This window comes from Pristiophorus japonicus, chromosome 2 (assembly GCF_044704955.1).
Source record: "Pristiophorus japonicus isolate sPriJap1 chromosome 2, sPriJap1.hap1, whole genome shotgun sequence".
In the NCBI taxonomy this organism is placed as follows: domain Eukaryota; kingdom Metazoa; phylum Chordata; class Chondrichthyes; family Pristiophoridae; genus Pristiophorus; species Pristiophorus japonicus.
In genome coordinates this window covers 163,966,660-163,984,120 of record NC_091978.1, presented here as the reverse complement: position 1 = coordinate 163,984,120, position 17,461 = coordinate 163,966,660, and positions in this window count along the sequence as shown.

Sequence of the window (17,461 nt, the reverse complement as noted above, 5' to 3'; positions counted from 1 at the left end):
CAGTCCCTCGGAGAGAGAAATCAGCAGTCCCTCGGAGAGAGAAGTCAGCAGTCCCTCGGAGAGAGAAATCAGCAGGCCCTCGGAGGAGAAGTCCACCACTCCCTCGGAGAGAGAAGTCAGCAGTCCCTCGGAGGAGAAGTCCACCAGTCCCTCGGAGAGAGAAATCAGCAGTCCCTCGGAGAGAGAAGTCAGCAGTCTCTCGGAGAGAGAAGTCAGCAGTCCCTCGGAGAGAGAAGTCCAGCAGTCCCTCGGAGAGAGAAGTCATCAGTCCCTCGTAGAGAGAAGTCAGTAGTCCCTTGGAGGAGAAGTCCACCAGTCTCTCGGAGAGAGAAGTCAGCAGACCCTCGGAGAGAGAAGTCAGCAGTCCCTCGGAGAGAGAAGTCAGCAGTCCCTCGGATAGAGAAGTCAGCAGTCCTTCGGAGGAGAAGGCAGCAGTCCCTCGGAGGAGAAGTCCACCAGTCCCTCGGAGAGAGAAGTCAGCGGTCCCTCGGAGAGAGAAGTCAGCAGTCCCTCGGAGAGAGAAGTCCAGCAGTCCCTCGGAGAGAGAAGTCATCAGTCCCTCGTAGAGAGAAGTCAGTCGTCCCTTGGAGGAGATGTCCACCAGTCCCTCGGAGAGAGAAGTCAGCAGTCCCTCGGAGAGAGAACTCCACCAGTCCCTCGGAGAGAGAAGTCAGCAGACCCTCGGAGAGAGAAGTCAGCAGACCCTCGGAGAGAGAAGTCAGCAGTCTCTCGGAGAGAGATGTCAGCAGACCCTCGGAGAGAGAAGTCAGCAGTCTCTCGGAGAGAGATGTCCAGCAGTCCCTCGGAGGAGAAGACACCAATCCCTCGGAGAGAAAAATCAGCAGTCCCTCGGAGAGAGAAGTCAGCAGTCCCTCGGAGAGAGAAATCAGCAGTCCCTCGGAGGAGAAGTCCACCAGTCCATCGGAGAGAGAAGTCAGCAGTCCCTCGGAGGAGAAGTCTACCAATCCCTCAGAGGAGAAGTCCACCAGTCCCTCGGAGAGAGAAGTCAGCAGTCCTTCGGAGGAGAAGTCTGCAGTATTTCGGAGGAGAAGTCCACCAGTCCCTCGGAGAGAGAAGTCAACAGTCCCTCGGAGAGTGAAGTCAGCAGTCCCTCGGAGGAGAAGTCAGCAGTCCCTCGGAGAGAGAATTCAGCAGTCCCTCGGAGAGAGAAGTCAGCAGTCTCTCGGAGAGAGAAGTCCAGCAGTCCCTCGGAGGAGAAGTCACCAGTCCCTCGGAGGAGAAGTCCACCAGTCCCTCGGAGGAGAAGTCCACCAGTCCCTCGGAGGAGAAGTCCACCAGTCCCTCGGAGAGAGAAGTCAGCAGTCCCTCGGAGAGAGAAGTCAGAAGTCCCTCGGAGGAGAAGTCTACCAGTCCTTCGGAGGAGAAATCCACCAGTCCCTCGGAGAGAGAAGTCAGCAGTCCCTCGGAGAGAGAAGTCAGCAGTCCCTCGGAGAGAGAAGTCAGCAGTCCCTCCGAGAGAGAAGTCAGCAGTCCCTCGGAGAGAGAAGTCCACCAGTCCCTCGGAGAGAGAAGTCCGCAGTCCCTCGGAGACAGAAGTCAGCAGTTCCTCGGAGAGAGAAGTCAGCAGTTCCTCGGAGAGAGAAGTCCAGCAGTCCCTCGGAGAGAGAAGTCAACCAGTCCCTCGGAGAGAGAAGCCCACAAGTCCCTCGGAGAGAGAAGTCAGCAGTCCCTCGGAGGAGATGTCCACCAATCCCTTGGAGAGAGAAGTCAGCAGTCCCTCGGGGAGAGAGGTCAGCAGTCCGTCGGAGAGAGAAATCAGCAGTCCCTCGTAGAGAAAAGTCAGCAGTCCCTCGGAGAGAGAAGTCCACCAGTCCCTCGGAGAGAGAAGTCAGCAGTCCTTCGGAGGAGAAGTCAGCAGTCGCTCGGAGGAGAAGTCAGCAGTTCCTTGGAGGAGAAGTTAGCAGTCACACGAAGGAGAAGTCCATCAGTCCCTTGGAGGAGAAGTCCACCAGTCCCTCAGAAAGAGAAGACAGCAGTCCCACGGAGGAGAAGTCAGCAGTCCCTCGGAGGAGAAGTCACCAGTCACTCGGAAGAGAAGTCACCAGTTCCTCGGAGGAGAAGTCACCAGTCCCTCGGAGAGAGAAGTCAGTAGTCCCTCGGAGAAGAAGTCAGCAGTCCCTCGGAGAGAGAATTCAGCAGTCCCTCGGAGAGAGAAGTCAGCAGTCCCTCGGAGAGAGAAGTCAGCAGTCCCTCGGAAAGAGAAGTCAGCAGTCCCTCGGAGAGAGAAGTCCAACAGTCCCTCGGAGAGAGAAGTCAGCAGTCCCTCGGAGGAGAAGTTAGCAGTCACTCGGAGGAGAAGTCCATCAGTCTCTCGGAGGAGAGGTCCACCAGTCCCTCGGAGAGAGAAGTCAGTAGTCCCTCGGAGAAGAAGTCAGTAGTCCCTCGGAGAGAGAAGTCAGCAGTACCTCGGAGAGAGAAGTCCAACAGTCTCTCGGAGAGAGAAGTCAGCAGTCCCTCGGAGGAGAAGTCAGCAGTCCCTCGGAGAGAGAAGTCAGCAGTCCCTCGGAGAGAGAACTCCACCAGTCCCTCGGAGAGAGAAGTCAGCAATCCCTCGGAGGAGAAGTTAGCAGTCAATCGGAGGAGAAGTCCATCAGTCCCTCGGAGGAGAAGTCCACCAGTCCCTCGGAGGAGAAGTCCACCAGTCCCTCGGAGGAGAAGTCCACCAGTCCCTCGGAGGAGAAGTCCACCAGTCCCTCGGAGAGATAAGTCAGCAGTCCCTCGGAGAGAGAAGTCAGCAGTCCCTCGGAGAGAGAAGTCAGCAGTCCCTCGGAGAGAGAAGTCAGCAGTCCTTCGGAGGAGAAGGCAGCAGTCCCTCGGAGGAGAAGTCCACCAGTCCCTCGGAGAGAGAAGTCAGCGGTCCCTCGGAGAGAGAAGTCAGCAGTCCCTCGGAGAGAGAAGTCCAGCAGTCCCTCGGAGAGAGAAGTCATCAGTCCCTCGTAAAGAGAAGTCAGCAGTCCCTTGGAGGAGAAGTCCACCAGTCCCTCGGAGAGAGAAGTCAGCAGTCTCTCGGAGAGAGAAGTCAGCAGTTCCTCGGAGAGAGAAGTCAGCAGACCCTCGGAGAGAGAAGTCAGCAGTCCCTCGGAGGAGAAGTTAGCAGTCACTCGGAGGAGAAGTCCATCAGTCCCTCGGAGGAGAGGTCCACCAGTCCCTCGGAGAGGGAAGTCAGTAGTCCCTCGGAGAAGAAGTCGGTAGTCTCTCGGAGAGAGAAGTCAGCAGTCCCTCGGAAAGAGAAGTCAGCAGTCCCTCGGAGAGAGAAGTCCAGCAGTCCCTCGGAGAGAGAGAAGTCAGCAGTCCCTCGGAGGAGAAGTCCACCAGTCCCTCGGAGAGAGAAATCAGCAGTCCCTCGGAGAGAGAAGTCAGCAGTCCCTCGGAGAGAGAAGTCAGCAGTCCCTCGGAGAGAGAACTCCACCAGTCCCTCGGAGAGAGAAGTCAGCAGTCCCTCGGAGGAGAAGTCCACCAGTCCCTCGGAGGAGAAGACACCAGTCCCTCGGAGAGAGAAGTCAGCAGTCCCTCGGAGAGAGAAGTCAGCAGTCCTTCGGAGGAGAAGGCAGCAGTCCCTCGGAGGAGAAGTCCACCAGTCCCTCGGAGAGAGAAGTCCAGCAGTCCCTCGGAGAGAGAAGTCCAGCAGTCCCTCGGAGGAGAAGACACCAGTCCCTCGGAGAGAGAAATCAGCAGTCCCTCGGAGAGAGAAGTCAGCAGTCCCTCGGAGAGAGAAATCAGCAGGCCCTCGGAGGAGAAGTCCACCACTCCCTCGGAGAGAGAAGTCAGCAGTCCCTCGGAGGAGAAGTCCACCAGTCCCTCGGAGAGAGAAATCAGCAGTCCCTCGGAGAGAGAAGTCAGCAGTCCCTCGGAGAGAGAAGTCAGCAGTCCCTCGGAGAGAGAAGTCCAGCAGTCCCTCGGAGAGAGAAGTCATCAGTCCCTCGTAGAGAGAAGTCAGTAGTCCCTTGGAGGAGAAGTCCACCAGTCCCTCGGAGAGAGAAGTCAGCAGTCTCTCGGAGAGAGAAGTCAGCAGACCCTCGGAGAGAGAAGTCAGCAGTCCCTCGGAGAGAGAAGTCAGCAGTCCCTCGGATAGAGAAGTCAGCAGTCCTTCGGAGGAGAAGGCAGCAGTCCCTCGGAGGAGAAGTCCACCAGTCCCTCGGAGAGAGAAGTCAGCGGACCCTCGGAGAGAGAAGTCAGCAGTCCCTCGGAGAGAGAAGTCCAGCAGTCCCTCGGAGAGAGAAGTCATCAGTCCCTCGTAGAGAGAAGTCAGTCGTCCCTTGGAGGAGAAGTCCACCAGTCCCTCGGAGAGAGAAGTCAGCAGTCTCTCGGAGAGAGAAGTCAGCAGACCCTCGGAGAGAGAAGTCAGCAGACCCTCGGAGAGAGAAGTCAGCAGACCCTCGGAGAGAGAAGTCAGCAGTCTCTCGGAGAGAGATGTCCAGCAGTCCCTCGGAGGAGAAGACACCAATCCCTCGGAGAGAAAAATCAGCAGTCCCTCGGAGAGAGAAGTCAGCAGTCCCTCGGAGAGAGAAATCAGCAGTCCCTCGGAGGAGAAGTCCACCAGTCCATCGGAGAGAGAAGTCAGCAGTCCCTCGGAGGAGAAGTCTACCAATCCCTCAGAGGAGAAGTCCACCAGTCCCTCAGAGAGAGAAGTCAGCAGTCCTTCGGAGGAGAAGTCTGCAGTACTTCGGAGGAGAAGTCCACCAGTCCCTCGGAGAGAGAAGTCAGCAGTCCCTCGGAGAGAGAAGTCAGCAGTCCCTCGGAGGAGAAGTCAGCAGTCCCTCGGAGAGAGAAGTCAGCAGTCCCTCGGAGAGAGAAGTCAGCAGTCTCTCAGAGAGAGAAGTCCAGCAGTCCCTCGGAGGAGAAGTCACCAGTCCCTCGGAGGAGAAGTCCACCAGTCCCTCGGAGGAGAAGTCCACCAGTCCCTCGGAGAGAGAAGTTAGCAGTCCCTCGGAGAGAGAAGTCAGCAGTCCCTTGGAGGAGAAGTCTACCAGTCCCTCGGAAGAGAAGTCCATCAGTCCCTCGGAGAGAGAAGTCAGCAGTCCCTCGGAGAGAGAAGTCAGCAGTCCCTCGGAGAGAGAAGTCCAGCAGTCCCTCGTAGAGAGAAGTCAGTAGTCCCTCGGAGGAGAAGTCCACCAGTCCCTCGGAGAGAGAAGTTAGCAGTCTCTCGGAGAGAGAAGTCAGCAGACCCTCGGAGAGAGATATCAGCAGACCCTCGGAGAGAGAAGTCAGCAGACCCTCGGAGAGAGAAGTCAGCAGACCCTCGGAGAGAGAAGTCAGCAGTCTCTCGGAGAGAGATGTCCAGCAGTCCCTCGGAGGAGAAGACTCCAGTCCCTCGGAGAGAGAAATCAGCAGTCCCTCGGAGAGAGAAGTCAGCAGTTCCTCGGAGAGAGAAATCAGCAGTCCCTCGGAGGAGAAGTCAGTAGTCCCTTGGAGGAGAAGTCCACCAGTCCATCGGAGAGAGAAGTCAGCAGTCCCTCGGAGGAGAAGTCTACCAATCCCTCAGAGGAGAAGTCCACCAGACCCTCGGAGAGAGAAGTCAGCAGTCCCTCGGAGAGAGAAGTCAGCAGTCCCGCGGAGAGAGAAGTCCAGCAGTCCCTCGGAGGAGAAGACACCAGTCCCTCGGAGAGAGAAATCAGCAGTCCCTCGGAGAGAGAAGTCAGCAGTCCCTCGGAGAGAGAAATCAGCAGTCCCTCGGAGAGAGAAGTCAGCAGTCTCTCGGAGAGAGAAGTCAGCAGTCCCTCGGAGAGAGAAGTCCAGCAGTCCCTCGGAGAGAGAAGTCATCAGTCCCTCGTAGAGAGAAGTCAGTAGTCCCTTGGAGGAGAAGTCCACCAGTCCCTCGGAGAGAGAAGTCAGCAGTCTCTCGGAGAGAGAAGTCAGCAGACCCTCGGAGAGAGAAGTCAGCAGTCCCTCGGAGAGAGAAGTCAGCAGTCCCTCGGATAGAGAAGTCAGCAGTCCTTCGGAGGAGAAGGCAGCAGTCCCTCGGAGGAGAAGTCCACCAGTCCCTCGGAGAGAGAAGTCAGCGGTCCCTCGGAGAGAGAAGTCAGCAGTCCCTCGGAGAGAGAAGTCCAGCAGTCCCTCGGAGAGAGAAGTCATCAGTCCCTCGTAGAGAGAAGTCAGTCGTCCCTTGGAGGAGAAGTCCACCAGTCCCTCGGAGAGAGAAGTCAGCAGTCCCTCGGAGAGAGAACTCCACCAGTCCCTCGGAGAGAGAAGTCAGCAGACCCTCGGAGAGAGAAGTCAGCAGACCCTCGGAGAGAGAAGTCAGCAGTCTCTCGGAGAGAGATGTCAGCAGACCCTCGGAGAGAGAAGTCAGCAGTCTCTCGGAGAGAGATGTCCAGCAGTCCCTCGGAGGAGAAGACACCAATCCCTCGGAGAGAAAAATCAGCAGTCCCTCGGAGAGAGAAGTCAGCAGTCCCTCGGAGAGAGAAATCAGCAGTCCCTCGGAGGAGAAGTCCACCAGTCCATCGGAGAGAGAAGTCAGCAGTCCCTCGGAGGAGAAGTCTACCAATCCCTCAGAGGAGAAGTCCACCAGTCCCTCGGAGAGAGAAGTCAGCAGTCCTTCGGAGGAGAAGTCTGCAGTATTTCGGAGGAGAAGTCCACCAGTCCCTCGGAGAGAGAAGTCAACAGTCCCTCGGAGAGTGAAGTCAGCAGTCCCTCGGAGGAGAAGTCAGCAGTCCCTCGGAGAGAGAAGTCAGCAGTCCCTCGGAGAGAGAAGTCAGCAGTCTCTCGGAGAGAGAAGTCCAGCAGTCCCTCGGAGGAGAAGTCACCAGTCCCTCGGAGGAGAAGTCCACCAGTCCCTCGGAGGAGAAGTCCACCAGTCCCTCGGAGGAGAAGTCCACCAGTCCCTCGGAGAGAGAAGTCAGCAGTCCCTCGGAGAGAGAAGTCAGAAGTCCCTCGGAGGAGAAGTCTACCAGTCCTTCGGAGGAGAAATCCACCAGTCCCTCGGAGAGAGAAGTCAGCAGTCCCTCGGAGAGAGAAGTCAGCAGTCCCTCGGAGAGAGAAGTCAGCAGTCCCTCCGAGAGAGAAGTCAGCAGTCCCTCGGAGAGAGAAGTCCACCAGTCCCTCGGAGAGAGAAGTCCGCAGTCCCTCGGAGACAGAAGTCAGCAGTTCCTCGGAGAGAGAAGTCAGCAGTTCCTCGGAGAGAGAAGTCCAGCAGTCCCTCGGAGAGAGAAGTCAACCAGTCCCTCGGAGAGAGAAGCCCACAAGTCCCTCGGAGAGAGAAGTCAGCAGTCCCTCGGAGGAGATGTCCACCAATCCCTTGGAGAGAGAAGTCAGCAGTCCCTCGGGGAGAGAGGTCAGCAGTCCGTCGGAGAGAGAAATCAGCAGTCCCTCGTAGAGAAAAGTCAGCAGTCCCTCGGAGAGAGAAGTCCACCAGTCCCTCGGAGAGAGAAGTCAGCAGTCCTTCGGAGGAGAAGTCAGCAGTCGCTCGGAGGAGAAGTCAGCAGTTCCTTGGAGGAGAAGTTAGCAGTCACACGAAGGAGAAGTCCATCAGTCCCTTGGAGGAGAAGTCCACCAGTCCCTCAGAAAGAGAAGACAGCAGTCCCACGGAGGAGAAGTCAGCAGTCCCTCGGAGGAGAAGTCACCAGTCACTCGGAGGAGAAGTCACCAGTTCCTCGGAGGAGAAGTCACCAGTCCCTCGGAGAGAGAAGTCAGTAGTCCCTCGGAGAAGAAGTCAGCAGTCCCTCGGAGAGAGAATTCAGCAGTCCCTCGGAGAGAGAAGTCAGCAGTCCCTCGGAGAGAGAAGTCAGCAGTCCCTCGGAAAGAGAAGTCAGCAGTCCCTCGGAGAGAGAAGTCCAACAGTCCCTCGGAGAGAGAAGTCAGCAGTCCCTCGGAGGAGAAGTTAGCAGTCACTCGGAGGAGAAGTCCATCAGTCCCTCGGAGGAGAGGTCCACCAGTCCCTCGGAGAGAGAAGTCAGTAGTCCCTCGGAGAAGAAGTCAGTAGTCCCTCGGAGAGAGAAGTCAGCAGTCCCTCGGAAAGAGAAGTCAGCAGTACCTCGGAGAGAGAAGTCCAACAGTCCCTCGGAGAGAGAAGTCAGCAGTCCCTCGGAGGAGAAGTCAGCAGTCCCTCGGAGAGAGAAGTCAGCAGTCCCTCGGAGAGAGAACTCCACCAGTCCCTCGGAGAGAGAAGTCAGCAATCCCTCGGAGGAGAAGTTAGCAGTCACTCGGAGGAGAAGTCCATCAGTCCCTCGGAGGAGAAGTCCACCAGTCCCTCGGAGGAGAAGTCCACCAGTCCCTCGGAGGAGAAGTCCACCAGTCCCTCGGAGGAGAAGTCCACCAGTCCCTCGGAGAGATAAGTCAGCAGTCCCTCGGAGAGAGAAGTCAGCAGTCCCTCGGAGAGAGAAGTCAGCAGTCCCTCGGAGAGAGAAGTCAGCAGTCCTTCGGAGGAGAAGGCAGCAGTCCCTCGGAGGAGAAGTCCACCAGTCCCTCGGAGAGAGAAGTCAGCGGTCCCTCGGAGAGAGAAGTCAGCAGTCCCTCGGAGAGAGAAGTCCAGCAGTCCCTCGGAGAGAGAAGTCATCAGTCCCTCGTAAAGAGAAGTCAGCAGTCCCTTGGAGGAGAAGTCCACCAGTTCCTCGGAGAGAGAAGTCAGCAGACCCTCGGAGAGAGAAGTCAGCAGTCCCTCGGAGGAGAAGTTAGCAGTCACTCGGAGGAGAAGTCCATCAGTCCCTCGGAGGAGAGGTCCACCAGTCCCTCGGAGAGGGAAGTCAGTAGTCCCTCGGAGAAGAAGTCAGTAGTCTCTCGGAGAGAGAAGTCAGCAGTCCCTCGGAAAGAGAAGTCAGCAGTCCCTCGGAGAGAGAAGTCCAGCAGTCCCTCGGAGAGAGAGAAGTCAGCAGTCCCTCGGAGGAGAAGTCCACCAGTCCCTCGGAGAGAGAAATCAGCAGTCCCTCGGAGAGAGAAGCCAGCAGTCCCTCGGAGGAGAAGTCACCAGTCCCTCGGAGGAGAAGTCCACCAGTCCCTCGGAGGAGAAGTCCCCCAGTCCCTCGGAGGAGAAGTCCACCAGTCCCTCGGAGAGAGAAGTCAGCAGTCCCTCGGAGAGAGAAGTCAGAAGTCCCTCGGAGGAGAAGTCTACCAGTCCTTCGGAGGAGAAATCCACCAGTCCCTCGGAGAGAGAAGTCAGCAGTCCCTCGGAGAGAGAAGTCAGCAGTCCCTCGGAGAGAGAAGTCAGCAGTCCCTCCGAGAGAGAAGTCAGCAGTCCCTCGGAGAGAGAAGTCCACCAGTCCCTCGGAGAGAGAAGTCCGCAGTCCCTCGGAGACAGAAGTCAGCAGTTCCTCGGAGAGAGAAGTCAGCAGTTCCTCGGAGAGAGAAGTCCAGCAGTCCCTCGGAGAGAGAAGTCAACCAGTCCCTCGGAGAGAGAAGCCCACAAGTCCCTCGGAGAGAGAAGTCAGCAGTCCCTCGGAGGAGATGTCCACCAATCCCTTGGAGAGAGAAGTCAGCAGTCCCTCGGGGAGAGAGGTCAGCAGTCCGTCGGAGAGAGAAATCAGCAGTCCCTCGTAGAGAAAAGTCAGCAGTCCCTCGGAGAGAGAAGTCCACCAGTCCCTCGGAGAGAGAAGTCAGCAGTCCTTCGGAGGAGAAGTCAGCAGTCGCTCGGAGGAGAAGTCAGCAGTTCCTTGGAGGAGAAGTTAGCAGTCACACGAAGGAGAAGTCCATCAGTCCCTTGGAGGAGAAGTCCACCAGTCCCTCAGAAAGAGAAGACAGCAGTCCCACGGAGGAGAAGTCAGCAGTCCCTCGGAGGAGAAGTCACCAGTCACTCGGAGGAGAAGTCACCAGTTCCTCGGAGGAGAAGTCACCAGTCCCTCGGAGAGAGAAGTCAGTAGTCCCTCGGAGAAGAAGTCAGCAGTCCCTCGGAGAGAGAATTCAGCAGTCCCTCGGAGAGAGAAGTCAGCAGTCCCTCGGAGAGAGAAGTCAGCAGTCCCTCGGAAAGAGAAGTCAGCAGTCCCTCGGAGAGAGAAGTCCAACAGTCCCTCGGAGAGAGAAGTCAGCAGTCCCTCGGAGGAGAAGTTAGCAGTCACTCGGAGGAGAAGTCCATCAGTCCCTCGGAGGAGAGGTCCACCAGTCCCTCGGAGAGAGAAGTCAGTAGTCCCTCGGAGAAGAAGTCAGTAGTCCCTCGGAGAGAGAAGTCAGCAGTCCCTCGGAAAGAGAAGTCAGCAGTACCTCGGAGAGAGAAGTCCAACAGTCCCTCGGAGAGAGAAGTCAGCAGTCCCTCGGAGGAGAAGTCAGCAGTCCCTCGGAGAGAGAAGTCAGCAGTCCCTCGGAGAGAGAACTCCACCAGTCCCTCGGAGAGAGAAGTCAGCAATCCCTCGGAGGAGAAGTTAGCAGTCACTCGGAGGAGAAGTCCATCAGTCCCTCGGAGGAGAAGTCCACCAGTCCCTCGGAGGAGAAGTCCACCAGTCCCTCGGAGGAGAAGTCCACCAGTCCCTCGGAGGAGAAGTCCACCAGTCCCTCGGAGAGATAAGTCAGCAGTCCCTCGGAGAGAGAAGTCAGCAGTCCCTCGGAGAGAGAAGTCAGCAGTCCCTCGGAGAGAGAAGTCAGCAGTCCTTCGGAGGAGAAGGCAGCAGTCCCTCGGAGGAGAAGTCCACCAGTCCCTCGGAGAGAGAAGTCAGCGGTCCCTCGGAGAGAGAAGTCAGCAGTCCCTCGGAGAGAGAAGTCCAGCAGTCCCTCGGAGAGAGAAGTCATCAGTCCCTCGTAAAGAGAAGTCAGCAGTCCCTTGGAGGAGAAGTCCACCAGTCCCTCGGAGAGAGAAGTCAGCAGTCTCTCGGAGAGAGAAGTCAGCAGTTCCTCGGAGAGAGAAGTCAGCAGACCCTCGGAGAGAGAAGTCAGCAGTCCCTCGGAGGAGAAGTTAGCAGTCACTCGGAGGAGAAGTCCATCAGTCCCTCGGAGGAGAGGTCCACCAGTCCCTCGGAGAGGGAAGTCAGTAGTCCCTCGGAGAAGAAGTCAGTAGTCTCTCGGAGAGAGAAGTCAGCAGTCCCTCGGAAAGAGAAGTCAGCAGTCCCTCGGAGAGAGAAGTCCAGCAGTCCCTCGGAGAGAGAGAAGTCAGCAGTCCCTCGGAGGAGAAGTCCACCAGTCCCTCGGAGAGAGAAATCAGCAGTCCCTCGGAGAGAGAAGTCAGCAGTCCCTCGGAGAGAGAAGTCAGCAGTCCCTCGGAGAGAGAACTCCACCAGTCCCTCGGAGAGAGAAGTCAGCAGTCCCTCGGAGGAGAAGTCCACCAGTCCCTCGGAGGAGAAGACACCAGTCCCTCGGAGAGAGAAGTCAGCAGTCCCTCGGAGAGAGAAGTCAGCAGTCCTTCGGAGGAGAAGGCAGCAGTCCCTCGGAGGAGAAGTCCACCAGTCCCTCGGAGAGAGAAGTCCAGCAGTCCCTCGGAGAGAGAAGTCCAGCAGTCCCTCGGAGGAGAAGACACCAGTCCCTCGGAGAGAGAAATCAGCAGTCCCTCGGAGAGAGAAGTCAGCAGTCCCTCGGAGAGAGAAATCAGCAGGCCCTCGGAGGAGAAGTCCACCACTCCCTCGGAGAGAGAAGTCAGCAGTCCCTCGGAGGAGAAGTCCACCAGTCCCTCGGAGAGAGAAATCAGCAGTCCCTCGGAGAGAGAAGTCAGCAGTCCCTCGGAGAGAGAAGTCAGCAGTCCCTCGGAGAGAGAAGTCCAGCAGTCCCTCGGAGAGAGAAGTCATCAGTCCCTCGTAGAGAGAAGTCAGTAGTCCCTTGGAGGAGAAGTCCACCAGTCCCTCGGAGAGAGAAGTCAGCAGTCTCTCGGAGAGAGAAGTCAGCAGACCCTCGGAGAGAGAAGTCAGCAGTCCCTCGGAGAGAGAAGTCAGCAGTCCCTCGGATAGAGAAGTCAGCAGTCCTTCGGAGGAGAAGGCAGCAGTCCCTCGGAGGAGAAGTCCACCAGTCCCTCGGAGAGAGAAGTCAGCGGTCCCTCGGAGAGAGAAGTCAGCAGTCCCTCGGAGAGAGAAGTCCAGCAGTCCCTCGGAGAGAGAAGTCATCAGTCCCTCGTAGAGAGAAGTCAGTCGTCCCTTGGAGGAGAAGTCCACCAGTCCCTCGGAGAGAGAAGTCAGCAGTCTCTCGGAGAGAGAAGTCAGCAGACCCTCGGAGAGAGAAGTCAGCAGACCCTCGGAGAGAGAAGTCCAGCAGTCCCTCGGAGAGAGAAGTCAACCAGTCCCTCGGAGAGAGAAGCCCACAAGTCCCTCGGAGAGAGAAGTCAGCAGTCCCTCGGAGGAGATGTCCACCAATCCCTTGGAGAGAGAAGTCAGCAGTCCCTCGGGGAGAGAGGTCAGCAGTCCGTCGGAGAGAGAAATCAGCAGTCCCTCGTAGAGAAAAGTCAGCAGTCCCTCGGAGAGAGAAGTCCACCAGTCCCTCGGAGAGAGAAGTCAGCAGTCCTTCGGAGGAGAAGTCAGCAGTCGCTCGGAGGAGAAGTCAGCAGTTCCTTGGAGGAGAAGTTAGCAGTCACACGAAGGAGAAGTCCATCAGTCCCTTGGAGGAGAAGTCCACCAGTCCCTCAGAAAGAGAAGACAGCAGTCCCACGGAGGAGAAGTCAGCAGTCCCTCGGAGGAGAAGTCACCAGTCACTCGGAGGAGAAGTCACCAGTTCCTCGGAGGAGAAGTCACCAGTCCCTCGGAGAGAGAAGTCAGTAGTCCCTCGGAGAAGAAGTCAGCAGTCCCTCGGAGAGAGAATTCAGCAGTCCCTCGGAGAGAGAAGTCAGCAGTCCCTCGGAGAGAGAAGTCAGCAGTCCCTCGGAAAGAGAAGTCAGCAGTCCCTCGGAGAGAGAAGTCCAACAGTCCCTCGGAGAGAGAAGTCAGCAGTCCCTCGGAGGAGAAGTTAGCAGTCACTCGGAGGAGAAGTCCATCAGTCCCTCGGAGGAGAGGTCCACCAGTCCCTCGGAGAGAGAAGTCAGTAGTCCCTCGGAGAAGAAGTCAGTAGTCCCTCGGAGAGAGAAGTCAGCAGTCCCTCGGAAAGAGAAGTCAGCAGTACCTCGGAGAGAGAAGTCCAACAGTCCCTCGGAGAGAGAAGTCAGCAGTCCCTCGGAGGAGAAGTCAGCAGTCCCTCGGAGAGAGAAGTCAGCAGTCCCTCGGAGAGAGAACTCCACCAGTCCCTCGGAGAGAGAAGTCAGCAATCCCTCGGAGGAGAAGTTAGCAGTCACTCGGAGGAGAAGTCCACCAGTCCCTCGGAGGAGAAGTCCACCAGTCCCTCGGAGGAGAAGTCCACCAGTCCCTCGGAGGAGAAGTCCACCAGTCCCTCGGAGAGATAAGTCAGCAGTCCCTCGGAGAGAGAAGTCAGCAGTCCCTCGGAGAGAGAAGTCAGCAGTCCCTCGGAGAGAGAAGTCAGCAGTCCTTCGGAGGAGAAGGCAGCAGTCCCTCGGAGGAGAAGTCCACCAGTCCCTCGGAGAGAGAAGTCAGCGGTCCCTCGGAGAGAGAAGTCAGCAGTCCCTCGGAGAGAGAAGTCCAGCAGTCCCTCGGAGAGAGAAGTCATCAGTCCCTCGTAAAGAGAAGTCAGCAGTCCCTTGGAGGAGAAGTCCACCAGTCCCTCGGAGAGAGAAGTCAGCAGTCTCTCGGAGAGAGAAGTCAGCAGTTCCTCGGAGAGAGAAGTCAGCAGACCCTCGGAGAGAGAAGTCAGCAGTCCCTCGGAGGAGAAGTTAGCAGTCACTCGGAGGAGAAGTCCATCAGTCCCTCGGAGGAGAGGTCCACCAGTCCCTCGGAGAGGGAAGTCAGTAGTCCCTCGGAGAAGAAGTCAGTAGTCTCTCGGAGAGAGAAGTCAGCAGTCCCTCGGAAAGAGAAGTCAGCAGTCCCTCGGAGAGAGAAGTCCAGCAGTCCCTCGGAGAGAGAGAAGTCAGCAGTCCCTCGGAGGAGAAGTCCACCAGTCCCTCGGAGAGAGAAATCAGCAGTCCCTCGGAGAGAGAAGTCAGCAGTCCCTCGGAGAGAGAAGTCAGCAGTCCCTCGGAGAGAGAACTCCACCAGTCCCTCGGAGAGAGAAGTCAGCAGTCCCTCGGAGGAGAAGTCCACCAGTCCCTCGGAGGAGAAGACACCAGTCCCTCGGAGAGAGAAGTCAGCAGTCCCTCGGAGAGAGAAGTCAGCAGTCCTTCGGAGGAGAAGGCAGCAGTCCCTCGGAGGAGAAGTCCACCAGTCCCTCGGAGAGAGAAGTCCAGCAGTCCCTCGGAGAGAGAAGTCCAGCAGTCCCTCGGAGGAGAAGACACCAGTCCCTCGGAGAGAGAAATCAGCAGTCCCTCGGAGAGAGAAGTCAGCAGTCCCTCGGAGAGAGAAATCAGCAGGCCCTCGGAGGAGAAGTCCACCACTCCCTCGGAGAGAGAAGTCAGCAGTCCCTCGGAGGAGAAGTCCACCAGTCCCTCGGAGAGAGAAATCAGCAGTCCCTCGGAGAGAGAAGTCAGCAGTCCCTCGGAGAGAGAAGTCAGCAGTCCCTCGGAGAGAGAAGTCCAGCAGTCCCTCGGAGAGAGAAGTCATCAGTCCCTCGTAGAGAGAAGTCAGTAGTCCCTTGGAGGAGAAGTCCACCAGTCCCTCGGAGAGAGAAGTCAGCAGTCTCTCGGAGAGAGAAGTCAGCAGACCCTCGGAGAGAGAAGTCAGCAGTCCCTCGGAGAGAGAAGTCAGCAGTCCCTCGGATAGAGAAGTCAGCAGTCCTTCGGAGGAGAAGGCAGCAGTCCCTCGGAGGAGAAGTCCACCAGTCCCTCGGAGAGAGAAGTCAGCGGTCCCTCGGAGAGAGAAGTCAGCAGTCCCTCGGAGAGAGAAGTCCAGCAGTCCCTCGGAGAGAGAAGTCATCAGTCCCTCGTAGAGAGAAGTCAGTCGTCCCTTGGAGGAGAAGTCCACCAGTCCCTCGGAGAGAGAAGTCAGCAGTCTCTCGGAGAGAGAAGTCAGCAGACCCTCGGAGAGAGAAGTCAGCAGACCCTCGGAGAGAGAAGTCAGCAGACCCTCGGAGAGAGAAGTCAGCAGTCTCTCGGAGAGAGATGTCCAGCAGTCCCTCGGAGGAGAAGACACCAATCCCTCGGAGAGAAAAATCAGCAGTCCCTCGGAGAGAGAAGTCAGCAGTCCCTCGGAGAGAGAAATCAGCAGTCCCTCGGAGGAGAAGTCCACCAGTCCATCGGAGAGAGAAGTCAGCAGTCCCTCGGAGGAGAAGTCTACCAATCCCTCAGAGGAGAAGTCCACCAGTCCCTCAGAGAGAGAAGTCAGCAGTCCTTCGGAGGAGAAGTCTGCAGTACTTCGGAGGAGAAGTCCACCAGTCCCTCGGAGAGAGAAGTCAGCAGTCCCTCGGAGAGAGAAGTCAGCAGTCCCTCGGAGGAGAAGTCAGCAGTCCCTCGGAGAGAGAAGTCAGCAGTCCCTCGGAGAGAGAAGTCAGCAGTCTCTCAGAGAGAGAAGTCCAGCAGTCCCTCGGAGGAGAAGTCACCAGTCCCTCGGAGGAGAAGTCCACCAGTCCCTCGGAGGAGAAGTCCACCAGTCCCTCGGAGAGAGAAGTTAGCAGTCCCTCGGAGAGAGAAGTCAGCAGTCCCTTGGAGGAGAAGTCCACCAGTCCCTCGGAAGAGAAGTCCATCAGTCCCTCGGAGAGAGACGTCAGCAGTCCCTCGGAGAGAGAAGTCAGCAGTCCCTCGGAGAGAGAAGTCCAGCAGTCCCTCGGAGAGGGAAGTGAGCAGTCCCTCAGAGAGAGAAGTCAGCAGTACCTCGGAGGAGAAGTCCACCAGTCCCTCGGAAAGAGAAATCAGCAGTCCCTCGGAGAGAGAAGTCAGCAGTCCCTCGGAGAGAGAAGTCAGCAGTCCCTCGGAGAGAGAAGTCAGCAGTCCTTCGGAGGAGAAGTCCACCAGTCCCTCGGAGGAGACGTTAGCAGTCACTCGGAGGAGAAGTCCATCAGTCCGTTGGAGGAGAAGTCCACCAGTCCCTCGGAGGATAAGTCAGCAGTCCCTCGGAGAGAGAAGTCCAGCAGTCCCTCGGAGGAGAAGTCCACCAGTCCCTCGGAGGAGAAGTCCACCAGTCCCTCGGAGGAGAAGTCCACCAGTCCCTCGGAGAGAGAAGTCAGCAGTCCCTCGGAGAGAGAAGTCAGCAGTCCCTCGGAGGAGAAGTCTACCAGTCCCTCGGAGGAGAAGTCCACCAGTCCCTCGGTTAGAGAAGTCAGCAGTCCCTCGGAGAGAGAAATCAGCAGTCCCTCGGAGAGAGAAGTCAGCAGTCCCTCGGAGAGAGAAGTCAGCAGTCCCTCGGAGAGAGAAGTCAGCAGTCCTTCGGAGGAGAAGGCAGCAGTCCCTCGGAGGAGACGTTAGCAGTCACTCGGAGGAGAAGTCCATCAGTCCGTTGGAGGAGAAGTCCATCAGTCCCTCGGAGAGAGAAGACAGCAGTCTCACGGAGGAGAAGTCCACCAGTCCCTCGGAGGAGAAGTCCCCCAGTCCCTCGGAGGAGAAGTCCACCAGTCCCTCGGAGGAGGAGTCCACCAGTCCCTCGGAGGAGAAGTCAGCAATCCCTCGGAGGAGAAGTCAGCAGTCCCTCGGAGAGAGAAGTCAGCAGTCCCTCGGAGGAGAAGTCAGCAGTCCCTCGGAGAGAGAAATCCACCAGTCCCTCGGAGAGAGAAATCCACCAGTCCCTCGGAGGAGAAGTCAGCAGTCCCTCGGAGGAGAAGTCAGCAGTTCCTCGGAGAAAGAAGTCAGCAGTCCCTCGGAGAGAGAAGTCAGCAGTCCCTCGGAGAGAGAAGTCAGCTATCCCTCGGAGGAGAAGTCAGCAGTCTCTCGGAGGAGAAGTCCACCAGTCCCTCGGAGGAGAAATCCACCAGTCCCTCGGAGAGAGAAGTCAGCAGTCCCTCGGAGAGAGAAGTCAGCAGTCCCTCAGAGAGAGAAGTCCAGCAGTCCCTCGGAGAGGGAAGTCAGCAGTCCCTCGGAGAAAGAAGGCAGCAGTCCCTCGGAGAGAGAAGGCAGCAGTCCCTCGGAGAGAGAAATCCACCAGTCCCTCGGAGAGAGAAATCCACCAGTCCCTCGGAGGAGAAGTCAGCAGTCCCTCGGAGGAGAAGTCAGCAGTCCCTCGGAGAAAGAAGTCAGCAGTCCCTCGGAGGAGAAGTCAGCAGTCCCTCGGAGAGAGAAGTCAGCTATCCCTCGGAGAGAGAAGTCAGCAGTCTCTCGGAGGAGAAGTCTACCAGTCCCTCGGAGGAGAAATCCACCAGTCCCTCGGAGAGAGAAGTCAGTAGTCCCTCGGAGAAGAAGTCAGTAGTCCCTCGGAGAGAGAAGTCAGCAGTCCCTCGGAAAGAGAAGTCAGCAGTCCCTCGGAGAGAGAAGTCCAACAGTCCCTCGGAGAGAGAAGTCAGCAGTCCCTCGGAGGAGAAGTCCACCAGTCCCTCGGAGAGAGAAATCAGCAGTCCCTCGGAGAGAGAAGTCAGCAGTCCCTCGGAGAGAGAATTCAGCAGTCCCTCGGAGAGAGAAGTCCAGCAGTCCCTCGGAGAGAGAAGTCATCAGTCCCTCGTAGAGAGAAGTCAGTAGTCCCTTGGAGGAGAAGTCCACCAGTTCCTC